Below are 24,047 nucleotides of genomic sequence, written 5' to 3' on the forward strand. Positions count from 1 at the left end.
TTCTGCCCCAGTGTCTCCAGCATATTGCCCCCAGTGTGTCCAGCAATCTGCCCCCAGTGTGTCCAGCATTCTGCCCCCAGTGTATCCAGCATTCTGCCCCAGTGTGTCCAGCAATCTGCCCCAGTGTGTCCAGCATTCTGCCCCAGTGTCTCCAGCATATTGCCCCCAGTGTGTCCAGCAATCTGCCCCAGTGTGTCCAGCAATCTGTCCCAGTGTGTCCAGCAATCTGCCCCCAGTGTGTCAAGCATTCTGCCCCCAGTGTATCCAGCATTCTGCCCCAGTGTGTCCAGCAATCTGCCCCAGTGTGTCCAGCAATCTGCCCCAGTGTGTCCAGCATTCTGCCCCAGTGTCTCCAGCATATTGCCCCCAGTGTGTCCAGCATATTGCCCCCAGTGTGTCCAGCAATCTGCCCCAGTGTGTCCAGCAATCTGCCCCCAGTGTGTCCAGCAATCTGCCCCAGTGTGTCCAGCAATCTGCCCCAGTGTCTCCAGCATATTGCCCCCAGTGTCTCCAGCATATTGCCCCCAGTGTCTCCAGCATATTGCCCCCAGTGTCTCCAGCATATTGCCCCCAGTGTCTCCAGCATATTGCCCCCAGTGTGTCCAGCATATTGCCCCCAGTGTGTCCAGCATATTGCCCCCAGTGTGTCCAGCATATTGCCCCCACTGTCATATCCATCCTGACCCATGATCCTATCCTGCCCCATGTCTTTCATTCTGCCCCGTGTCTCCAATCATGCCCCATATCTACATTCTGCCCATGCCTCCAGTCCTGCCCCCAGTGTGTCCAGCAATCTGCCCCCAGTGTGTCCAGCAATCTGCCCCCAGTGTGTCCAGCAATCTGCCCCAGTGTGTCCAGCATTCTGCCCCAGTGTGTCAAATATTGCCCCCAATCTGTCCAGCAATATGCCCCAGTGTGTCCAGCATTCTGTCCCAGTGTCTCCAGCATATTGCCCCCAGTGTGTCCAGCAATCTGCCCCAGTGTGTCCAGCATTCTGCCCCAGTGTGTCAAATATTGCCCCCAATCTGTCCAGCAATATGCCCCAGTGTGTCCAGCATTCTGCCCCAGTGTCTCCAGCATATTGCCCCCAGTGTGTCCAGCATATTGCCCCCAGTGTGTCCAGCAATCTGCCCCAGTGTGTCCAGCAATCTGCCCCCAGTGTGTCCAGCAATCTGCCCCAGTGTGTCCAGCAATCTGCCCCAGTGTCTCCAGCATATTGCCCCCAGTGTCTCCAGCATATTGCCCCCAGTGTCTCCAGCATATTGCCCCCAGTGTGTCCAGCATATTGCCCCCAGTGTCTCCAGCATATTGCCCCCAGTGTCTCCAGCATATTGCCCCCAGTGTCTCCAGCATATTGCCCCCAGTGTCTCCAGCATATTGCCCCCAGTGTCTCCAGCATATTGCCCCCAGTGTGTCCAGCATATTGCCCCCAGTGTGTCCAGCATATTGCCCCCACTGTGTCTAGCATATTGCCCCCAGTGTGTCCAGCATATTGCCCCCAGTCTGTCCAGCATTCTGCCCCAGTCTGTCCAGCATTCTGCCCCAGCGTCTTCTCTCCAGCATTCCCCCCAGTGTCTCCAGCATTACCGTTCGCAAAGAAAAAAAAACAAAAAAAAACGAGATCTCCTCACCTGTCCTGTGCGCTCCAGCGGCGAGCTCCCTCCTGCAGCTCGCACTCGCCGGCGACTGACAATGACGTCAGACGCCGGCGACGTGTGTGCTGCGCCTGCGGCAGACTTCAGCTGCCAGCCTCCAATTGGCTGGCGGCTGTTGTTAACTATTGACGCACGTCAATAGGAAACCGCCGCAGCGCCGGTATGGGCCCGGTGAGCAGATGAGACGGGGCCCGATGCGGACTCCCTCTCTGCCCACCGGGCCTTTACGCCAGTCAGGGCAGTAATGCCCTGACTGGTGGTGGGCAATCTGAGCGGTAGCCGAGGGCCCCCCCACACCACTGGGCTACCCCCCAGATTGACCCTATTATAATCCGCCCCTGGCGTCATCATCCAACTTGTTGTCACCAGTTTTCGCCATGTGTTCATACAATGTTTTTAGATGTAGTGGGGATCTAGCTTTTCCCTAGCACAGCCGGCTCCCTGTATAGTGATAGAGGATCCTCAGGTCTGTGGGTAGAGGCTCTCACTAGCAGCTGTAGGGTGTATTAGGGCCTCTAGGGTCAGCCATCGTTGAGCGGGGGCGCCACAGCGTTCCCCCTAGGGTGTCAACCTCCGCAGCCAGGAAGGGGTAATTATAGGTAGTGGAGCTAGGGTCGCCTAAAAAAAAAAAAAGAAAAAAGCTATCTATCACTGTATATGACACATGATATCTTGCTATAGGCAAGAAAAGTATGAAGGGAGTATGTTGTCAGCTGCCACAGGGGAAAGGAGATTGATTCTGCTTACATGAAAGTGAGAAAATAAATCCAAATGGGCCTTAGGACCAAAGGGCATATAGATACGCAATACCCCATATAACTTACTTATGTATGTATGTTTCAATGATGCTCTATATGTACCGATAAGTGCAGTAAAAAAGGTGGTCTGTCTTGAGACATGGTGCCAGATAGAATGAAAGAATCGGTTCCAATGCCATCCCTAAATACAGACAACTAGAAATGATATACAGGGGTATTACCGATTTCTGCTGCTGGTCACAATTGCTGTTATTGGGAACAGTTATGCAAATTGAAGATTAAATTACCTCTAAAAAGCCTAAAGTTAAAGATGACACTTATCCTTTTGTATTTTGGGTAAAAAAAGTCATCTTTTACATTTTAAAATTGCAAAAAGGAAAATGGGCTGATGCAAAATTTTGGGCACCCTTAGAGATTTGTGTGCTCAGATAACTGTCCAAGGTTTCAGACTTTAATTACTCTGTTAGGGGTATGGCTTGTTCACTATCATCATTAGGTAAGGCCAAGTGATGCAAATTTCCCAGCTTTATAAAAACCCAGCCTCCTCTAACGTTGTGCCAAAAAATAGCAGCTATGGGTTCTTCTAAGCAGCTCCCTAGCACTCTGAAAATGGTGGAGGCTCACAAAGCAGGAGAAGGCTATAAGAAGATAGCAAAGCATATTCAAGTTGCCCTTTCCTCAGTTCTAAATGTAATTAAGAAATGTCAGTTAACAGGAACAGTGGAGGTCAAGATAAGGTCTGGAAGACAAAGCAAAATTTCAGTGACAGTTGCTAATAGGATTGTTAGAGAACCAAATCAGAACCCTGGCTTAACTGCAAAAGACCTTTAGAAAGATTTAGCAGACTGGAGTTGTGATATATTCTTCTATGGTTCAGAGTCACCTGCCCAAGGATCTTATCAAGATGTGTTGTGAGAGCTTTGAACCCCCAAATGTGTTTCACTACAGTTTATAATGCAGAGCCGTGAAAATAAAAATTATTTTTTTTTTCAGAAAAATAATTTTGTAGCCCCCAGTTTTGTATTTTCCCAAGGGTAACAGGAGGAGTGGGACCCCAAAAGTTGTTGTGCAATTTGTCCTGAGTACGCTGATACCCCATATGTGGGGGTTAACCACCGTTTGGGCGCATGGCAGAGCTCAAAAGGGAAGGAGCCCCGTTTGGAATGCAGACTTAGATGGATTGGTCTGCAGACGTCATGTTTAGTGTTGACTGTTGAGCGATACCGTCCGATACTTGAAAGTATCGGTATCGGAAAGTATCGTCCGATACCGGCAAAGTATCGGATCTAATCCGATACCGATACCCGATACCAATACAAGTCAATGGGACTCATGTATCGGACGGTATTCCTGATGGTTCCCAGGGTCTGAAGGAGAGGAAGCTCCCCTTCAGGCCCTGGGAACCATATTAATGTGTAAAATAAAGAATTAAAATAAAAAATATTGCTATACTCACCTCTCCGACGCAGCCTGCACCTTACCGAGGGAACCGGCAGCGTTGTTTGCTTAAAATTCGCGCTTTAACTTCCTTACGCGAAGTCCCGGCTTGTGATTGGTCGCGCGCCGCCCATGTGGCCGGGACGCAACCAATCACAGCAAGCCGTGACGTAATTTCAGGTCCTTCAGGATTTTAAAATTACGTTCCGGCGTTGTGATTGGTTGCGTCGCGGTCACATGGGCGACGCGACCAAACATAAGCCGTGACGTCACGGGAGGCTGGACACGCGCGCATTTTAAAATGCACGCGTCTCCTGCCTCCCGTGACGTCACGGCTTGTGATTGGTCGCGTCGCCCATGTGACCGCGACGCAACCAATCACAACGCCGGAACGTAATTTTAAAATCCTGCAGGACCTGAAATTACGTCACGGCTTGCTGTGATTGGTTGCGTCCCGGCCACATGGGCGGCGCGCGACCAATCACAAGCCGGTACTTCGCGTAAGGAAGTTAAAGCGCGAATTTTAAGCAAACAACGCTGCCGGTTCCCTCGGTAAGGTGCAGGCTGCGTCGGAGAGGTGAGTATAGCAATATTTTTTATTTTAATTCTTTATTTTACACATTAATGTTGTTTCGATACCGATACCCGATACCACAAAAGTATCGGATCTCGGTATCGGAATTCCGATACAGCAAATATCGGCCGATACCCGATACTTGCGGTATCGGAATGCTCAACACTAGTCATGTTGCATTTGCAGAGCCCCTGATGTACCTAAACAGTATAAAAACCCACAAGTGACCCCATATTGGAAACTAGACCCGCCAAGGAACTTATCTAGATGTGTTGTGAGAACTTTGAATCCCCAAGTGTTTCACTACAGTTAAAAACGCAGAGCCGAGAAAATAAAAAATCATTTTTTCCACAAAAATGTTTTTTTTAGCCTCCCTAATTTTCTTTTCCCAAGGGTAACCAGAGAAATTGGACCCCAGAAGTTGTTGTCCAATTTGTCCTGAGCACGCTGATACCCCATATGTTGGGGTAAACCCCTGTTTGGGCACACGGGAGAGCTTGAAAGGGAAGGAGCACTGTTTTACTTTTTTAACGCAGAATTGGCTGGAATTGAGATCAGACGCCATGTCGCGTTTGGAGAGCCCTGATGTGCCTAAACAGTGGAAACCCCCAATTCTAACTGAAACCCTAACCCAAACACACCCCGAAACCCAACCACACCCCTAACCCCAACCCTAACCAAACTCCTAACTCCAACACACCCCTATCCCTAATCCCAACCATAACCTTAACCACACCCCTACCCCTGACACACCCCTAACCCTAATCCCAACCGTAAATGTAATCCAAACCCTAACCCTAGCCCCAACCCTAACCCTGGCCCCTAACCCTAGCCTGTTATGGACCTGGTGGTTAGGAGCACCCGGAATGACCTGATGGTTAAACTTGAAATCGGGACAATCTCTGGGGAAGTGGGAACTCTGCTGACCGCAAACCCTAATCCTATCACACACACTAGAAATAGCCGTGGAGCGTACCTAACTCTCCCTAGACGCCTCTTCACAGCCTAAGAGCTAACTACCCGTAAAGAGAAAATTAAGCCTTACCTTGCCTCAGAGAAATTCCCCAAAGGAAAAGGCAGCTTCCCACATATATTGACTGTGAGTTAAGAGGAAAGTCACAAACACAGGAATGAAATAGGTTTTAGCAAAGGAGGCCAGTCTTCACTAAATAGTCAGAGGATAGAAAAGGGAACTATGCGGTCAGCACAAAAAAACTACAAAAACCATGCAGAGTATGCAAAAAGACCTCCACACCGACTCACGGTGTGGAGGTGCAACTCTGCACCCCCAGAGCTTCCAGCTAGCAAGGAAATATCATGTAGCAAGCTGGATTAGAACTTAGCATGTACTAAGAAATATATTCAGAAAGCAATGAACAACAAATGAACTAGCAGGGACTTAGCTTCTGCTGGAGTAGACAGGTCATCAGAGAAGTCCAAGAGAGATCTGAACCAATACTGAGACATTGACAGCTGGCAAGAAGTAACGATCTGAGTGGAGTTAAATAGGGAAGCCAGCATAGAAATAAACGAGGGCAGCTGAGCAAGCCAACCTCAAGGACCAGCAGTTCCACTCAAAGCCACCAGAGGGAGTCCAAGAACAGAACTCACCAAAGTACCATTCATGACCACAGGAGGGAGTCCGAGAACGGAATTCACAACACTAGCCCCAACCCTAGCCCTAACCCTTGCCCCAACCCTAGCCCCAACCCTAACCATAACTCTAGCCCTAACCCTAGCCCTAACTCTAGCCCTAACCCTAGCCCCAACCCTAACCATAACCCTAGACCCACCCTAATCCTAGCTCTAGACCCAACCCTAGCCCTAACCCTAACCCTAGCCCTAGCCCTAACCGTAATGGGAAAATGGAAATAAATACATTTTTTTAATTTTTTTAATTTTCCCCAACTAAGAGGGTGATGAAGGGGGTCTTGATTTACTTTTATAGCGGGTTTTCTAGTGGATTTTTATGATTGGCAACCGTCACACACAAAAAGACGCTTTTTATTGCAAATAAAAAATTTTTGTGTTACCACAGTTTGAGAGCTATCATTTTTCCATATTTTGGTCCACAGAGTCATGTGAGTTCTTGTTTTTTGCGGGATGAGTAGACGTTTTTATTGGTAACATTTTCAGGCACGTGACTTTTTTTGATCGCTTTTTATTCCATTTTTTGTGAGGCAGTATAACCAAAAACCAGCTATTCATGAATTTCTTTTGGTGGGGGGGGCGTTTATACCGTTCCGCGTTTGGTAAAATTGATAAAGCAGTTGTATTCTTCGGGTAAGTACGATTACAGCGATACCTCATTTATATCATATTTTTTTATGATTTGGCGCTTTTATACGATAAAAACTATTTTATAGAATAAATAATTATTTTTGCATCGCTTTATTCTGAGGACTAACTTTTTTATTTTTTCGCTGATGATGCTGTATGGCAGCTCATTTTTTGCGGGACAAGATGATGTTTTCAGCGGTACCATGGTTATTTATATCTGTTTTTGATCGCGTGCTATTCCACTTTTTGTTCGGTATATATATATATATATATATATATATATATATATATATATATACACTCACTGGCCACTTTATTAGGTACACCTGTCCAACTTCTTGTTAACACTTAATTTCTAATCAGCCAATCACATGGCGGCAACTCAGTGCATTTAGGCATGTAGACATGGTCAAGACAATCTCCTGCAGTTCAAACCGAGCATCAGTATGGGGAAGAAAGGTGATTTGAGTGCCTTTGAACGTGGCATGGTTGTTGGTGCCAGAAGGGCTGGTCTGAGTATTTCAGAAACTGCTGATCTACTGGGATTTTCACGCACAACCATCTCTAGGGTTTACAGAGAATGGTCCGAAAAAGAAAAAAAATCCAGTGAGCGGCAGTTCTGTGGGCGGAAATGCCTTGTTGATGCCAGAGGTCAGAGGAGAATGGGCAGACTGGTTCGAGCTGATAGAAAGGCAACAGTGACTCAAATCGCCACCCGTTACAACCAAGGTAGGCCTAAGAGCATCTCTGAACGCACAGTGCGTCGAACTTTGAGGCAGATGGGCTACAGCAGCAGAAGACCACACCGGGTACCACTCCTTTCAGCTAAGAACAGGAAACTGAGGCTACAATTTGTACAAGCTCATCGAAATTGGACAGTAGAAGATTGGAAAAACGTTGCTTGGTCTGATGAGTCTCGATTTCTGCTGCGACATTCGGATGGTAGGGTCAGAATTTGGCGTAAACAACATGAAAGCATGGATCCATCCTGCCTTGTATGGAGCATCTTTGGGATGTGCAGCCGACAAATCTGCGGCAACTGTGTGATGCCATCATGTCAATATGGACCAAAATCTCTGAGGAATGCTTCCAGCACCTTGTTGAATCTATGCCACGAAGAATTGAGGCAGTTCTGAAGGCAAAAGGGGGTCCAACCCGTTACTAGCATGGTGTACCTAATAAAGTGGCCGGTGAGTGTATATATATATATATATATATATATATATATATATATATATATATATATATATATATACGAAAAAAGTACACACATTAGGTATTGTTGCATCCGGAACAACACAACCTATAAAATTGTTACACTAGTTAATCCCTTCAGAGAGCACTGTAAAAAAATATATAAATAAAAACATGGCAAATAACTATGCTCATCATCATATCGCCATACAAAAAGTAGAATAAAACGCGATCAAAAAGTCAAATGGAAATAATAATGATATAGCTGAAAATGGCATCTTATCCCGCAAAAAAAAAATGCCTTACAGCTCCGACATTGGAGAAATAAAAAAGTTATAGCCCTCAGAACAGAGATATGTAAAAACAATTTGTTTCTCTAAAGTAGTTTTTATTGCGCAAGAGCAGCAAAACATAAAAAAACTGTGTAATTGTGGTATCGCTGTAATCATACTGACCCGAAGAATAAAGCTGCCTTATCAATTTTAGCACATGCGGATCTGCATAAAAAAATTACTGAATCACTGCATTTTGTCCATTCTGCCTCCCAAAAATCTGAATAAAAAGCAATGAAAAAATGCTATGTGACCAAAAATGGTACCAATGAAAACATCAACTCATCTTGCAAAAAGCAAGCCTTAACATAACTGTCGTCAGATATATAGGAAAATTATAGTTATAAAAATATAGCCATATGTAACTAAAAACATTTTTAGTGTGTGACAGCAGCCAAACATAAAAAAAATATATTAACTGTTATCACTGTAATCGCATTGACCCCAAGACTGAAAGTGTCTTATCACTTATAAACGCACGATGAATGTCGTAAAAAAATAAATTAAACCAATTCTTGACCTGCTGTTGATTTGTTCATTCTGTCTCAAAGATTGCAATAAAGCTCAGCGCACATTTATCCTGCGCTTTACGCTGAGCACTTACACCAGGGTTTCTGTGTAAATCTCTGAAATACGTGATTCAGACAGATCCCCCTCACAGAAGTTTCCATATAATGAGGCAGATGGGGGCACTGTAGATGCCATCTGTCCTATGATCTGGCGGTGTCTGTCTTTTTAAGCGTGCATATGAGCGTGGTCGGCCACAGTTTTGTGCACTTCTGAAAAGGACACCGCTGAAAAGATGCCAGACAGAGGGCAAAGTAGCTCTGCTGCCGTCATCATAGTGATTGGATCAGTCAGGTCTTTCATCTGAATTACATCATTCAGAAATTTAGAAGGAAACATAGATGTAAGTGCTCAATGTAGAGCGCAGGATAAATGTGATCCCAAATGTTATGTACAATGCTCTCAATAAAAGCTTCAACTCAATCTACAAAAAATGCAAGTCCCCACTCGGCTTCGCCATCTTGTCCATAGAAATATAGGGGGCTTCCACATTACTAGTGGCACAAAGGCTCTAAAAAAGCGCTATGACACCTTTACCCAAAAGAAATCCAGAGAATTCTGTGTTTCCAAATCCAGATGCCCCCCTCCATTCTGAGCCTAAACCACATTTAGCACCCACATGCTTGGCATTTCTGTAGAGATGAGAGCCAGGTTAATTTACAGTGTCCATGTCTCCAGAAGCTCGAGATGGACACAATGTAGGGACACTACAACATACTGGGCACTACAATTGCAGATTTGTAGTTTTCACTAAGCATCATTCACTACTGCTTGCTTCTCAAAAATACACATGGAGTCATAATCATCACTACCACTGTAGAAAAATTCCCAGAGAGGTATAATTTCCAAAATGGGGTCACTTGGGGGGGGGGGGGGGGGGATTCTGCTCTTCTGGCACTTAGGTGCTCTTTAATATGGAGTCCGCAAACTATTCTACGATAATTTGTTCTCCAAGAATCAAATGGCGATGTGTCCCTCCCGAGTCTCGCTGTGTGGCTAAGGAGTACTGCACAGCCACATATGAAGTATTTCCAAGTTCAGCAGAAAGTGTGTGACACATTTTGTTGCCAGTTTTACTCATTTTCCCATGTGAAAATGTAAAATTTGAGGCTAAAACTGTGTATTAATGTAATTATTTTCTATGAAAGATAAGTATAGAAAACTTTTTTTAATAGAAATAATAAACTGGTCTTGGGGGACAGCAAGTGATGAATTGGGAGTGGGGGGTGGGGACAGCAAATGATGGATTGGGGTGGAGAGAGCAAATGATGAAGTGGGGGTGGGGAGAGTAAATGATGAATTGGGAGTCAGTTTGGGGAGACCAAATTAATTGGGAGTGGGATTTGGGGATAGCAAATGAATTGGGAGTGGGAGTGAGTACAGCAAATGATGAATTGGGAGTGGGAGGAGAGCAAATAATGAATTGGAAGTGGGGGAGAGCAAATGATGAATTGAGAGTGTGGCAAAAAGCAAATAATGAATTAGGTGGGGGGAGAGCAAATGATGAATTGGGAATGGGGGTAGAGAGCGCAAATGATGAAGTGGGGGTGGGGAGAGCAAATGAAGAATTGGGAGTAGGGTTTGCAGAGAGCAAATTGAATTGGGAATGGGGGTGGAGAGAGCAAATGAAGAATTGGGAGTGGGGTTTGCAGAGAGCAAATTAATTGGGAGTGGGGGGAGCAAATGATGAATTGAGGGTGGGGACAGCAAATGATGAAATGGGGGTGGGGAAAACAAATTATGAATTTGGAATGGGTAAAGCAAATGATTGAACTCAAAGTGGGGGTGGGGAGAGCAAATGATGACTTGAGGGTGGAGGGGAAGAGCAAATGATAATGAATTGGTGTGGAGTAGACATGTATTTATTAGTAATCGAGAAAGTGGGCGGTACAGAGTAGGGGTATTGAGGATGACTAGTAATGAATTGGGGGAAAGAGTACAGGTGATTAATATATTGATTGGGGAAAGTGGTTATGTATAGTTAGTGGGGTCACAATAGTGGATTACAATTTATCTTTGGAATGGTGGGTTGCATAAGTACTAATTATATATTAATGATGGGCGCACGTCTGTATTCAGCTGCGAAGTGTAGAAGTTGGGGAATATGCTCTGGAAGCGGGCTCTAGATAATAGTGTTAATTTATGTAGAGAAGAGTCCTGGCTGGAAGAAGTGATGGTGGTCTGCGCTGCATGAAAAAGAAAAGCAAAGGTAAAGCACTTTAAATAGAGACATCACCGGTTAGTCAGTGTGTTACCTGTACACTGAAACTATACACTATATACAGTGCTCCTGTGTATAATGTAACCGTTGATCACTATATTACCTGTACACTAAACACTATAAACAAAGCTCCTGTATATAATGTCACAGGTGATCACTGTATTACCTATACACTGACACTATGCACTGTATACTAAGTGCAGCACTACTATGTATAATGGCACTTATAGTATTGTGGGTTTTTTAATTAATGATCAGTACTGTAGTATTCGGTCTCTGTGGTAATATGTGGTCTGGTCACAGTGTGGGGGTATTTGTTCCTTGTATGTGATATTATTCGGTAACTACGTGATGGAAATATGTGGTCTGGGCAAGGTGTGGTATTTCTCTCTTGTATGTGGTATTAATCAGTCACTATGTGGGGGTAATATGTGGTTTGGTCATGGTGTGGTGGCATTTGCCCCTTGTATGTGATTTTATTCAGTCACAATGTGGTGGTAATATGTGGTCTGGCAATGGTGTGACTGTATTTGTTCCTTGTACGTGATATTAATCGTTCACTATGTGGTGGTAATATGTGGTCTAGTCATGTTGTGGTGGTATTTGTTCTTTGTATGTGGTATTATTCAGTCACTATGTGGTGGTAATGTCATGGTTCCCAATGGCAAGGGAACGTCAGAGAACTTAAACAACAGACTAGCTCTTGGATGATGGAATCTCGAGCTGACCGTGAGCTAAACCTACCACACAACTAGCAGTGGCCGGGTGGCGTACCTACGTTTTATCCCTAGACGCCTAGCGCCAGCCGGAGGACTAACTAACCCTAATAAAGGAAAAGACAGACCTGGCTTACCTCTAGGGAAATTCCCCCAAAAAGGAGACAGAAGCCCCCCACATATATTGACGGTGAGTTCAGAGGAAAAGACATACGCAGTATGAAGGTAGGTTCAGCAAAGCGAGGTCCGCTTACTAGATAGCAAGAAGATACAATAGGGAACTTCACGGTCAGCTGAAAACCCTATTAAAATACCATCCCGAAATTACTTTAAGACTCATGTGTCAACTCATGACACCGGAGTGGCAATTTCGGCCCACAAGAGCTTCCAGCTACAGAAAAATAACATAACTGTGAACTGGAACAAAAATGCAAAACAAACTTAGGACTAAGAGTCCAACTTAGCTGATTGTAGTCTAGGAGCAGGAACATGCAACAGAAAGGCTCTGGTTACATTGATGGCCGGCACTAGAATAACTGAGCAGCAAGGCTAAATAGGATACACCCATATCCTGATGGAAACAGGTGAACAGAGAAAGTGAAGCACACAAGTCCAGTACCACCAGTGACCACCGGGGGAGCCCAAAAACCAAATTCACAACAGTACCCCCCCCTCAAGGAGGGGGCACCGAACCCTCACAAGAACCACCAGGGCGATCAGGATGAGCCCTATGAAAGGCACGGACCAAATCAGAGGCATGAACATCAGAGGCTGTCACCCAAGAATTATCCTCTTGACCGTAGCCCTTCCACTTGACCAGATACTGAAGTTTCCGTCTGGAAACACGGGAGTCCAAGATCTTCTCCACAACGTACTCCAATTCACCCTCAACCAACACCGGAGCGGGAGGCTCAACGGAAGGCACAACCGGTACCTCATACCTGCGCAATAATGACCGATGGAAGACATTATGGATAGAAAAAGATGCTGGGAGGTCCAATCGAAAGGACACGGGGTTAAGAATCTCCAAAATCTTATACGGGCCGATGAACCGAGGCTTAAACTTAGGAGAAGAAACCCTCATAGGGACAAAACGAGAAGACAACCACACCAAGTCCCCAACACGAAGACGAGGACCAACACGACGACGGCGGTTAGCAAAATGCCGAGTCTTCTCCTGGGACAACTCCAAATTGTCCACCACCTGTCCCCAAATCCGATGCAACCTATCCACCACAGTATCCACTCCAGGACAATCCGAAGACTCCACCTGACCGGAAGAAAAACGAGGATGAAACCCCGAATTGCAAAAGAAAGGAGAAACCAAAGTGGCAGAACTAGCCCGATTATTGAGGGCAAACTCCGCCAATGGCAAAAAGGCAACCCAGTCATCCTGATCCGCAGACACAAAACACCTCAAATAAGTCTCCAAGGTCTGATTAGCTCGCTCAGTCTGGCCATTAGTCTGAGGATGGAACGCAGACGAAAAAGACAAATCAATGCCCATCCTAGCACAGAACGCCCGCCAAAATCTAGACACGAACTGGGTCCCCCTGTCAGAAACGATATTCTCCGGAATACCATGCAAGCGAACCACATTTTGAAAAAACAGAGGAACCAACTCGGATGAGGAAGGCAACTTAGGCAAGGGCACCAAATGGACCATCTTTGAAAAACGGTCACACACCACCCAGATGACAGACATTTTCTGAGAAACAGGGAGATCAGAAATAAAATCCATAGAGATGTGAGTCCAAGGCCTCTTCGGAATAGGCAAAGATAACAACAATCCGCTGGCCCGAGAACAACAAGGTTTGGCCCGAGCACAAACATCACAAGACTGCACAAAAACTCGTACATCTCGAGACAGGGAAGGCCACCAGAAGGACCTAGCCACCAAATCCCTGGTACCAAAGATCCCGGGATGACCTGCCAACACAGAAGAATGAACCTCCGAGATGACTCTACTGGTCCAATCATCAGGAACAAACAGTCTACCAGGCGGGCAACGATCAGGTCTATCCGCCTGAAACTCCTGCAAAGCCCGTCGCAGGTCTGGGGAAACAGCAGATAATATCACCCCATCCTTAAGGATACCTGTAGGTTCAGAATCACCAGGGGAATCAGGCTCAAAACTCCTAGAAAGGGCATCCGCCTTCACATTTTTAGAACCTGGTAAGTATGAGACCACAAAATTAAACCGAGAGAAAAACAACGACCAGCGCGCCTGTCTAGGATTCAGGCGCCTGGCAGACTCAAGATAAATCAAATTCTTGTGATCGGTCAATACCACCACCTGATGTCTAGCCCCCTCAAGCCAATGACGCCACTCCTCAAAAGCCCACTTCATAGCCAAAAGCTCCCGATTACCAATATCATAATTTCGCTCGGCGGGCGAAAATTTTCGTGAAAAGAACGCACAAGGTCTCATCACGGAGCAGTCGGAACTTTTCTGCGACAAGACCGCCCCAGCTCCGATCTCGGAAGCATCGACCTCAAGCTGAAAAGGAAGAGTAACATCAGGCTGACGCAACACAGGGGCGGAAGAAAAGCGGCGCTTAAGCTCCCGAAAGGCCTCCACAGCAGCAGGGGACCAATCAGCAACATCAGCACCCTTTTTGGTCAAATCAGTCAAAGGTTTAGCAACATCAGAAAAACTAGTTATAAATCGACGATAAAAATTAGCAAAGCCCAAAAATTTCTGAAGGCTCTTAAGAGAAGAAGGCTGCGTCCAATCACAAATAGCCCGAACCTTGACAGGATCCATCTCAATGGAAGAGGGGGAAAAAATGTACCCCAAAAAAGAAATCTTTTGAACCCCAAAAATACACTTAGAACCCTTCACACACAAGGAATTAGCCCGCAAAACCTGAAAAACCCTCCTGACCTGTTGGACATGAGAATCCCAGTCATCCGAAAAAATCAAAATATCATCCAGATACACGATCATAAATTTATCCAAATATTCACGGAAAATGTCATGCATAAAGGACTGAAAGACTGAAGGGGCATTTGAAAGACCAAAAGGCATTACTAAATACTCAAAATGGCCCTCGGGCGTATTAAATGCGGTTTTCCACTCATCCCCCTGCTTAATTCGCACCAAATTATACGCCCCACGGAGATCAATCTTAGAGAACCACTTAGCCCCCTTTATTCGAGCAAACAAATCAGTCAGCAGTGGCAGAGGATACTGATATTTGACTGTAATTTTATTCAAGAGTCGATAATCAATACACGGCCTCAAAGAGCCATCTTTTTTAGATACAAAGAAAAAACCGGCTCCTAAGGGAGATGAAGAAGGACGAATATGTCCCTTTTCCAGGGACTCCTTAATATATTCTCGCATAGCAGCATGTTCAGGTACAGACAGATTAAATAAACGACCCTTTGGAAATTTACTGCCCGGAATCAGATCTATGGTACAATCGCAATCTCTGTGAGGAGGTAGTGAACCAAGCTTAGGCTCCTCAAAAACATCACGATAATCAGACAAAAATTCCGGAATCTCAGAGGGAATAGATGACGAAATGGAAACCAAAGGTACGTCCCCATGAGCCCCCTGACATCCCCAGCTTAACACAGACATAGCTTTCCAGTCAAGGACTGGGTTATGAGATTGTAACCATGGTAATCCGAGCACCAAAACGTCATGTAGATTGTACAACACAAGGAAGCGAATCATCTCCTGATGGTCTGGATTCATACGCATAGTCACTTGTGTCCAGTATTGTGGTTTATTACTAGCCAATGGTGTAGAGTCAATACCCTTCAGAGGTATAGGAACTTCCAGAGGCTCTAGATCAAACCCACAGCGCCTGGCAAAGGACCAATCCATTAGACTCAAAGCGGCGCCAGAGTCGACATAGGCATCCGCGGTAATTGACGATAATGAACAAATCAAGGTCACAGACAGAATAAACTTAGACTGTAAAGTGCCAATTGAAATAGACTTATCAACCTTTTTTGTACGTTTAGAGCATGCTGATATAACATGAGTTGAATCACCACAATAGAAGCACAACCCATTTTTTCGCCTAAAATTCTGCCGTTCGCTTCTGGACAGAATTCTATCACATTGCATATTTTCTGGAGCCTTCTCAGAAGACACCGCCAAATGGTGCACAGGTTTGCGCTCCCGCAAACGCCGATCAATCTGAATAGCCATTGTCATGGACTCATTCAGACCTGTAGGTGCAGGGAACCCCACCATAACATCTTTAATGGCATCAGAGAGACCCTCTCTGAAATTCGCCGCCAGGGCGCACTCATTCCACTGAGTAAGCACAGACCATTTACGAAATTTTTGGCAGTATATTTCAGCTTCATCTTGCCCTTGAGATAGGGCCATCAAGGCTTTTTCAGCCTGAATCTCTAAATTAGGTTCCTCATAAAGCAACCCCAAAGCCAGAAAAAACGCATCCACATTGAGCAACGCAGGATCCCCGGGTGCCAATGCAAATGCCCAGTTTTGAGGGTCACCCCGCAGCAAGGAAATTACTATCTTAACCTGCTGTGTGGGATCTCCAGCGGAGCGAGATCTCAGGGAAAGAAATAATTTACAATTATTTTTGAAATTCAGGAAACGAGATCTATCCCCGGAGAAAAATTCTGGTATAGGAATTCTAGGTTCAGATATAGGAGCATGAATAACAAAATCCTGTAAATTTTGAACCTTCATAGCAAGATTATTCAAACCTGTAACCAAACTCTGAGGATCCATTTTAATCAGGTGAGATCAGAGCCATTCAAGGATTAGAAGGAGAGAGAGAGACAAAGGCTGCAATTAGAGCAAAAATGCAACTGAGTCAACTAAAAAGCAAACTCAGAAGGAAAAAAAAAAAAAATCTGCAGACTTCTTTTTCTCTCCTTTCTTCTGCCAACGGTTTTAACCCTTGGCCGGCCATACTGTCATGGTTCCCAATGGCAAGGGAACATCAGAGAACTTAAACAACAGACTAGCTCTTGGGTGATGGAATCTCGAGCTGACCGTGAGCTAAACCTACCACACAACTAGCAGTGGCCGGGTGGCGTACCTACGTTTTATCCCTAGACGCCTAGCGCCAGCCGGAGGACTAACTAACCCTAATAAAGGAAAAGACAGACCTGGCTTACCTCTAGGGAAATTCCCCCAAAAAGGAGACAGAAGCCCCCCACATATATTGACGGTGAGTTCAGAGGAAAAGACATACGCAGTATGAAGGTAGGTTCAGCAAAGCGAGGTCCGCTTACTAGATAGCAAGAAGATACAATAGGGAACTTCACGGTCAGCTGAAAACCCTATTAAAATACCATCCCGAAATTACTTTAAGACTCATGTGTCAACTCATGACACCGGAGTGGCAATTTCGGCCCACAAGAGCTTCCAGCTACAGAAAAATAACATAACTGTGAACTGGAACAAAAATGCAAAACAAACTTAGGACTAAGAGTCCAACTTAGCTGATTGTAGTCTAGGAGCAGGAACATGCAACAGAAAGGCTCTGGTTACATTGATGGCCGGCACTAGAATAACTGAGCAGCAAGGCTAAATAGGATACACCCATATCCTGATGGAAACAGGTGAACAGAGAAAGTGAAGCACACAAGTCCAGTACCACCAGTGACCACCGGGGGAGCCCAAAAACCAAATTCACAACATGGTAATATGTGGTCCGGCCATGGTGTGGCGGTATTTGTCCCTTGTATGTGGTAATATTGGCTATTTTAAAAAATGTATGTGACACATTCTCTTAAAGAAACAGAAAAATATACTGTGATGACACCGCATTTTATTTTAATTAATCAGAAGTCTATTTTCAGCAAGGCTGGAGTAATAGACTGTTATCTGTATGTTGACTTTTGAATTTGTGTGTTTCTTTCTGGTTGGTCAAGAAAACACAGATTTTTGTTTGTATAAACCTGTAAGGCCGGCGTCACATTAGAGAGTTTTACGGACGTATGAGAGGCGCAAAAACTACACATTGCACACGGACCAATGATTCTCTATGGGGCAGCTCCTATCTGCTGTATATTTCTCAGCCGTATTTTATGGGCTGAGAAAATCTCAGCATGCTGCGTTTGTCAGCGTATTGCGCAAAAAAACCGCCAATGAAAGTCTATGGGGGCGAGAAAAATACGGACTACACACAGGCCATCAGTGTGACTTGCGAGAAATACGCCCTGGTGTCCTAGAGAAAAGCCGGTAATCCAGTGCGGTGTACAGTAAAATCACACTGACAGGATAGAATTAGGGTTGATCGATCACCCTAAAAATCGGATCGGAAAGGATCAGTCCGATCACACTTGAAAATTGGCGATCGGGAATACCGATTTCCGATCCTCATTGAAGTCAATGGGGATAAAAAATCGGAGACTATGCATGTCTGTGTGTGCGGGCAGGTCTGTGCGGGCCTCTCGGGGGTCTGTGCGGGCCTGTCGGGGGTCTGTGCGGGCCTGTCGGGGGTCTGTGCGGACCTGCCGGGGGTCTGTGTGGGCCTGTCGGGGGTCTGTGCGGGCCTGTCGGGGGTCTGTGCGGGCCAGTCGGGGGTCTGTGCAGGCCAGTCGGGGGTCTGTGCCGGCCAGTCGGGGGTCTGTGCAGGACAGTCGGGGATCTGTGCGGGACCGTCGGGGGTCTGCGAGGGCCTGCCTGGGGGTCTTTGTGTATGTGTGCAGGCATCGTTCGATGGGACTACAAGTCCCATTGGGCTATGCCTGCTACAATGACAGTGATTGACACATTAGCCAATGATGGGACAGTAGTAGTCCCATCATCCGGCTAATTGTTGAATGTTAAAAAAACACAAACATACATACTGCATGCATACTACATACATACATACATACAACATACTACATACATACAACATACATACATACTACATACACATACATACTACATACATACTGCATATATACAACATACTACATACATACATACATACTACATACACACAACATACACACAACATACATACTACATACAAACAACATACTACATACATACTACATACATACAACATGCATACTACATGCATACAACATACTACATATATACATGCTACATACATACTACATACATACAACATACATACTACATACATACAGCATACTACAAACACACTACATGCATACAACATACATATTACATACAACATACTAAATACATACATACAACATACTACATACATACAACATACATACATACATACAACATGCTACATACATACTACATACATACAACATACAGTACAGACCAAAAGTTTGGACACACCTTCTCATTTAAAGATTTTTCTGTATTTTCATGACTGAAAATTGTACATTCACACTGAAGGCATCAAAACTATGAATTAACACATGTGGAATTATATACTTAACAAAAAAGTGTGAAACAACTGAAATTATGTCATATTCTAGGTTCTTCAAAGTAGCCACCTTTTGCTTTGATGATTGCTTTGCACACTCTTGGCATTCTCTTGATGAGCTTCATGAGGTAGTCACCCGGAATGGTCTTCCAACAATCTTGAAGGAGTTCCCAGAGATGCTTAGCACTTGTTGGCCCTTTTGCCTTCACTCTGCGATCCAGTTCACCCCAAACCATCTCGATTGGGTTCAGGTCTGTTGACTGTGGACGACAGGTCATCTGGTGTAGCACCCCATCACTCTCCTTCTTGGTCAAATATCCCTTACACAGCCTGGAGATGTGTTTGGGGTCATTGTCCTGTTGAAAAATAAATGATGGTCCAAACTAAACGCAAACCGGATGGAATAGCATGCTGCTGCAAGATGCTGTGGTAGCCATGATGGTTCAGTATGCCTTCAATTTTGAATAAATTCCCAACAGTGTCACCAGCAAAGCACCCCCACACCATCTCACCTCCACCTCCATGCTTCACGGTGGGAACCAGGCATGTAGAGTCCATCCGTTCACCTTTTCTGCGTCGCACAAAGACACGGTGGTTGGAACCAAAGATCTCAAATTTGGATTCATCAGACAGTATGTATGTTTGTTGTATGTATGTAGTATGTATTTAGTATGTATGTTGTATGTAGTATGTTGTATGTATGTATGTTGTATGTAAGTAGTATGTATGTAGTATGTTGTATGTATGTATGTAGTATGTATGTAGTATATATGTAGTATGCATGTAGTATGTATGTAGTATGTATGTATGTAGTATGTATGTTGTATGTATGTAGTATGTATGTTTGTGTGTTTTTTTTTACATTCAACACATTAGCCGGATGACGGGACTACTACTGTCCCATCATTGGCTAATGTGTCAATCACTGTCATTGTAGCAGGCATACACACACACAAAGACCCCCGAGAGGCCCGCACAGACCCCCCGGCAGGCCCACACAGACCCCCGGCAGCCCGCACAGACCCCCGGCAGCCCCGCACAGACCCCCGGCAGACCCGCACAGACCCCCGGCAGCCCCGCACAGACCCCTGGCAGCCACCCACAGACCCCCAGCAGGCCCGCACAGACCCCCGACAGGCCCGCACAGCCCCCCGGCAGTCCACACAGACCTACACTTCACAGGCTCTTCATTGGGTGGTTCATGTGTCAATCATGCAAAAAAAACACACTTCCGATTTCCAATCACATTCAAAGATCGGAATCGGGATTCGGAATTCCGATCATAGTGAAAACACATTAGCCGGATGACGGGACTACTACTGTCCCATCATTGGCTAATGTGTCAATCACTGTCATTGTAGCAGGCATAGCCCGATGGGACTTATAGTCCCATCAGACGATGCCTACACACACACAAAGACCCCCGAGAGGCCCGCACAGACCCCCGAGTGGCCCGCACAGACCCCTGGTAACCCGCACAGACCCCCCGGCAGCCCACACAGACCCCCCGGCAGGCCCGCACAGACCCCTGGCAGCCCACACAGACCTACACTTCACAGGCTCTTCATTGGGTGGTTCATGTGTCAATCATGCAAAAAAAACACACTTCCGATTTCCAATCACATTCAAAGATCGGAATCGGGATTCGGAATTCCGATCATAGTGAAAATCGGTATAATTCTGATTTTACATGATCGGATCGAGCAACCCTAGTTAGAATAGAATATATCAAATAAATGTCTACACATAGTATAGGTATATGTTTATATATATACTAGATTGTGGCCCGATTCTAACGCATCGGGTATTCTAGAATATGCATGTCCCCGTAGTATATGGACAATGATGATTCCAGAATTCGCGGCAGACTGTGCCCGTCGCTGATTGGTCGAGGCAACCTTTATGACATCATCGTCGCCATGGCAACCATTATGACATCTACGTCGATACTGTGCCCATCGCTGATTGGTCGAGGCGAATTCGCGGCAGACTGTGCCCGTTGCTGATTGGTCGAGGCAACCTTTATGACTAGTGTTGAGCATTCCGATACTGCAAGTATCGGGTATCGGCCGATACTTGCTGTATCGGAATTCCGATACCGAGATCCGATACTTTTGTGGTATCGGGTATCGGGTATCGAAACAACATTAATGTAATAATGTGTAAAAGAGAGAATTAAAATAAAAAATATTGCTATACTCACCTCTCCGACGCAGCCCGGACCTCAGCGAGGGAACCGGCAGCGTTGTTTGTTTAAAATTCGCGCGTTTACTTGGTTACGTGAAGTCCCGGCTTGTGATTGGTCACGGCGGCCATGTTGCCGGGACGCGGACCAATCACAGCAAGCCGTGACGTAATTTCAGGTCCTTGCAGGATTTTAAAATTACGTTCCGGCGTTGTGATTGGGCGCGTCGTGGTCACATGGGCGATGTAACCAATCACAAGCCGGGACGTCACGGGAGGCTGGACACGCGCACATTTTAAAATGCGCGCGTGTCCAGCCTCCCGTGACGTCCCGGCTTGTGATTGGTCGCGGCGGCCATGTTGCCGGGACGCGGACCAATCACAACGCCGGAACGTAATTTTAAAATCCTGCAGGACCTGAAATTACGTCACGGCTTGCTGTGATTGGTCCGCGTCCCGGCAACATGGCCGCCGCGACCAATCACAAGCCGTGACGTCACGGGAGGCTGGACACGCGCACATTTTAAAATGCGCGCGTCCAGCCTCCCGGCTTGTGATTGGTTGACCGCGATGCAACCAATCACAAGCCGGGACGTCACGGGAGGCTGGACAAGCGCGCATTTTAAAATGCGCGCGTCCAGCCTCCCGGCTTGTGATTGGTTGACCGCGATGCAACCAATCACAAGCCGGGACGTCACGGGAGGCTGGACAAGCGCGCATTTTAAAATGCGCGCGTCCAGCCTCCCGGCTTGTGATTGGTTGACCGCGATGCAACCAATCACAAGCCGGGACGTCACGGGAGGCTGGACAAGCGCGCATTTTAAAATGCGCGCGTCCAGCCTCCCGGCTTGTGATTGGTTGACCGCGATGCAACCAATCACAAGCCGGGACGTCACGGGAGGCTGGACAAGCGCGCATTTTAAAATACGCGCGTGTCCAGCCTCCCGTGACGTCACGGCTTGTGATTGGTTGCGTCGCCCATGTGACTGCAGCGCAACCAATCACAACGCCGGGACGTAATTTTAAAATCCTGCAGGACCTGAAATTACGTCACGGCTTGCTGTGATTGGTCCGCGTCCCGGCAACATGGCCGCCGCGACCAATCACAAGCCGGGACTTCACGTAACCAAGTAAACGCGCGAATTTTAAACAAAGAACGCTGCCGCTTCCCTCGGTAAGGTGCAGGCTGCGTCGGAGAGGTGAGTATAGCAATATTTTTTATTTTAATTCTTTCTTTTACACATTAATATGGTTCCCAGGGCCTGAAGGAGAGTTTCCTCTCCTTCAGACCCTGGGAACCATCAGGAATACCGTCCGATACTTGAGTCCCATTGACTTGTATTGGTATCGGGTATCGGTATCGGATTGGATCCGATACTTTGCCGGTATCGGCCGATACTTTCCGATACCGATACTTTCAAGTATCGGACGGTATCGCTCAACACTATTTATGACATGTGTTATCCACCGTTGATTTAACCTTTATGACATCATCGTCGCCTTGCTGTGCCCGTCGCTGATTGGTCGAGGCGGGATTTCCAGGACAGACAGACAGACAGACAGACGGAAAAACCCTTAGACAATTATATATATAGATATGTCAGTGAGACACACACATATATATATTTATATTTAATACAGAGCTAGATAGTATAAAAGCTGGTAATTCAATTACCGGCTTTTGCTATCTCCTTATCAAACCCAACAGGATGTGAGACATGGATTACATACAGTGTGTGCAAAATTTGGGGGCTCTAGCTGTTAAAATAAAGGGTTAAATCACGAAAAAAATGGCGTGGGCTCCCGTGATATTTTCTCCGCCAGAGTGGGAAAGCCAGTGACTGAGGGCAGATATGAATAGCCTCGAAGGACCATGGTTACTGCCCCCCCAGCTAAAAACATCTGCCCCCAGCCACCCCAGAAACGGCGCATCTGTAAGTGGGAAAGCCAGTGAGTGAGGGCAGATATTAATAGCCTCGAAGGACCATGGTTATTGCCCCCCCAGCTAAAAACATCTGCCCCAAGCCACCCCAGAAACGGCGCATCTGTAAGATGCGCCTATTCTGGCACTTAGCCTCTCTCATCCCACTCCCCTGTAGTGGTGGGATATGGGGTAATAAAGGGTTAATGCCACCTTGCTATTGTAAGGTGACATTAAGCCTGGTTAATAATGGAGAGGCATCAATAAGACACCTATCCATTATTAATCCAATAGTAGTAAATGGTTAATAAAACACACACACATTAGGAAAAATGTATTTTATTGAAATAAAGACACCGGGTGTTGTAATAGTTTATTATACTCTCAATCCAAATGATGACCCTCGTTCTGTAAAAGAAAAAAAAGAAAAAAGCAACAATATCCCATACCTTTCCGGCGCTCAGTCACGTCCCACGCTGTAATTCCATCTGAAGGGGTTAAAAAAATTTACAGCCAGGAGCCTGCTAATGCAGCTGTGCTCCTGACTGTAAAATCTGGGGAATGAAAGGAAAGCAGGGGAACGTAGTGCAGCGCCCCAGAGTCCTGGTCGTTGCAGTAATGTCGCTCTTCCACCTGGGGGCGTGATATTACATCTGATGGTACTAAAGGAGTTCACCTTACCAGGTATCACAAGTCACACACTGCACTTCACACTCCAGTCCACCAGGGGGAGTGTTGTGAATTCCGTTCTCGGGCTCCCTCCTGTGGTCATGAATGGTACTTTCGTGGGTTCTGTCCTTGGACACCCTCTGGTGGCTTTGAGTGGAACTGCTGATCTTTGAGGTTGGCTTTCTCAGCTGCCCTC

Source organism: Ranitomeya variabilis, chromosome 7 (assembly GCF_051348905.1).
Source record: "Ranitomeya variabilis isolate aRanVar5 chromosome 7, aRanVar5.hap1, whole genome shotgun sequence".
In the NCBI taxonomy this organism is placed as follows: domain Eukaryota; kingdom Metazoa; phylum Chordata; class Amphibia; order Anura; family Dendrobatidae; genus Ranitomeya; species Ranitomeya variabilis.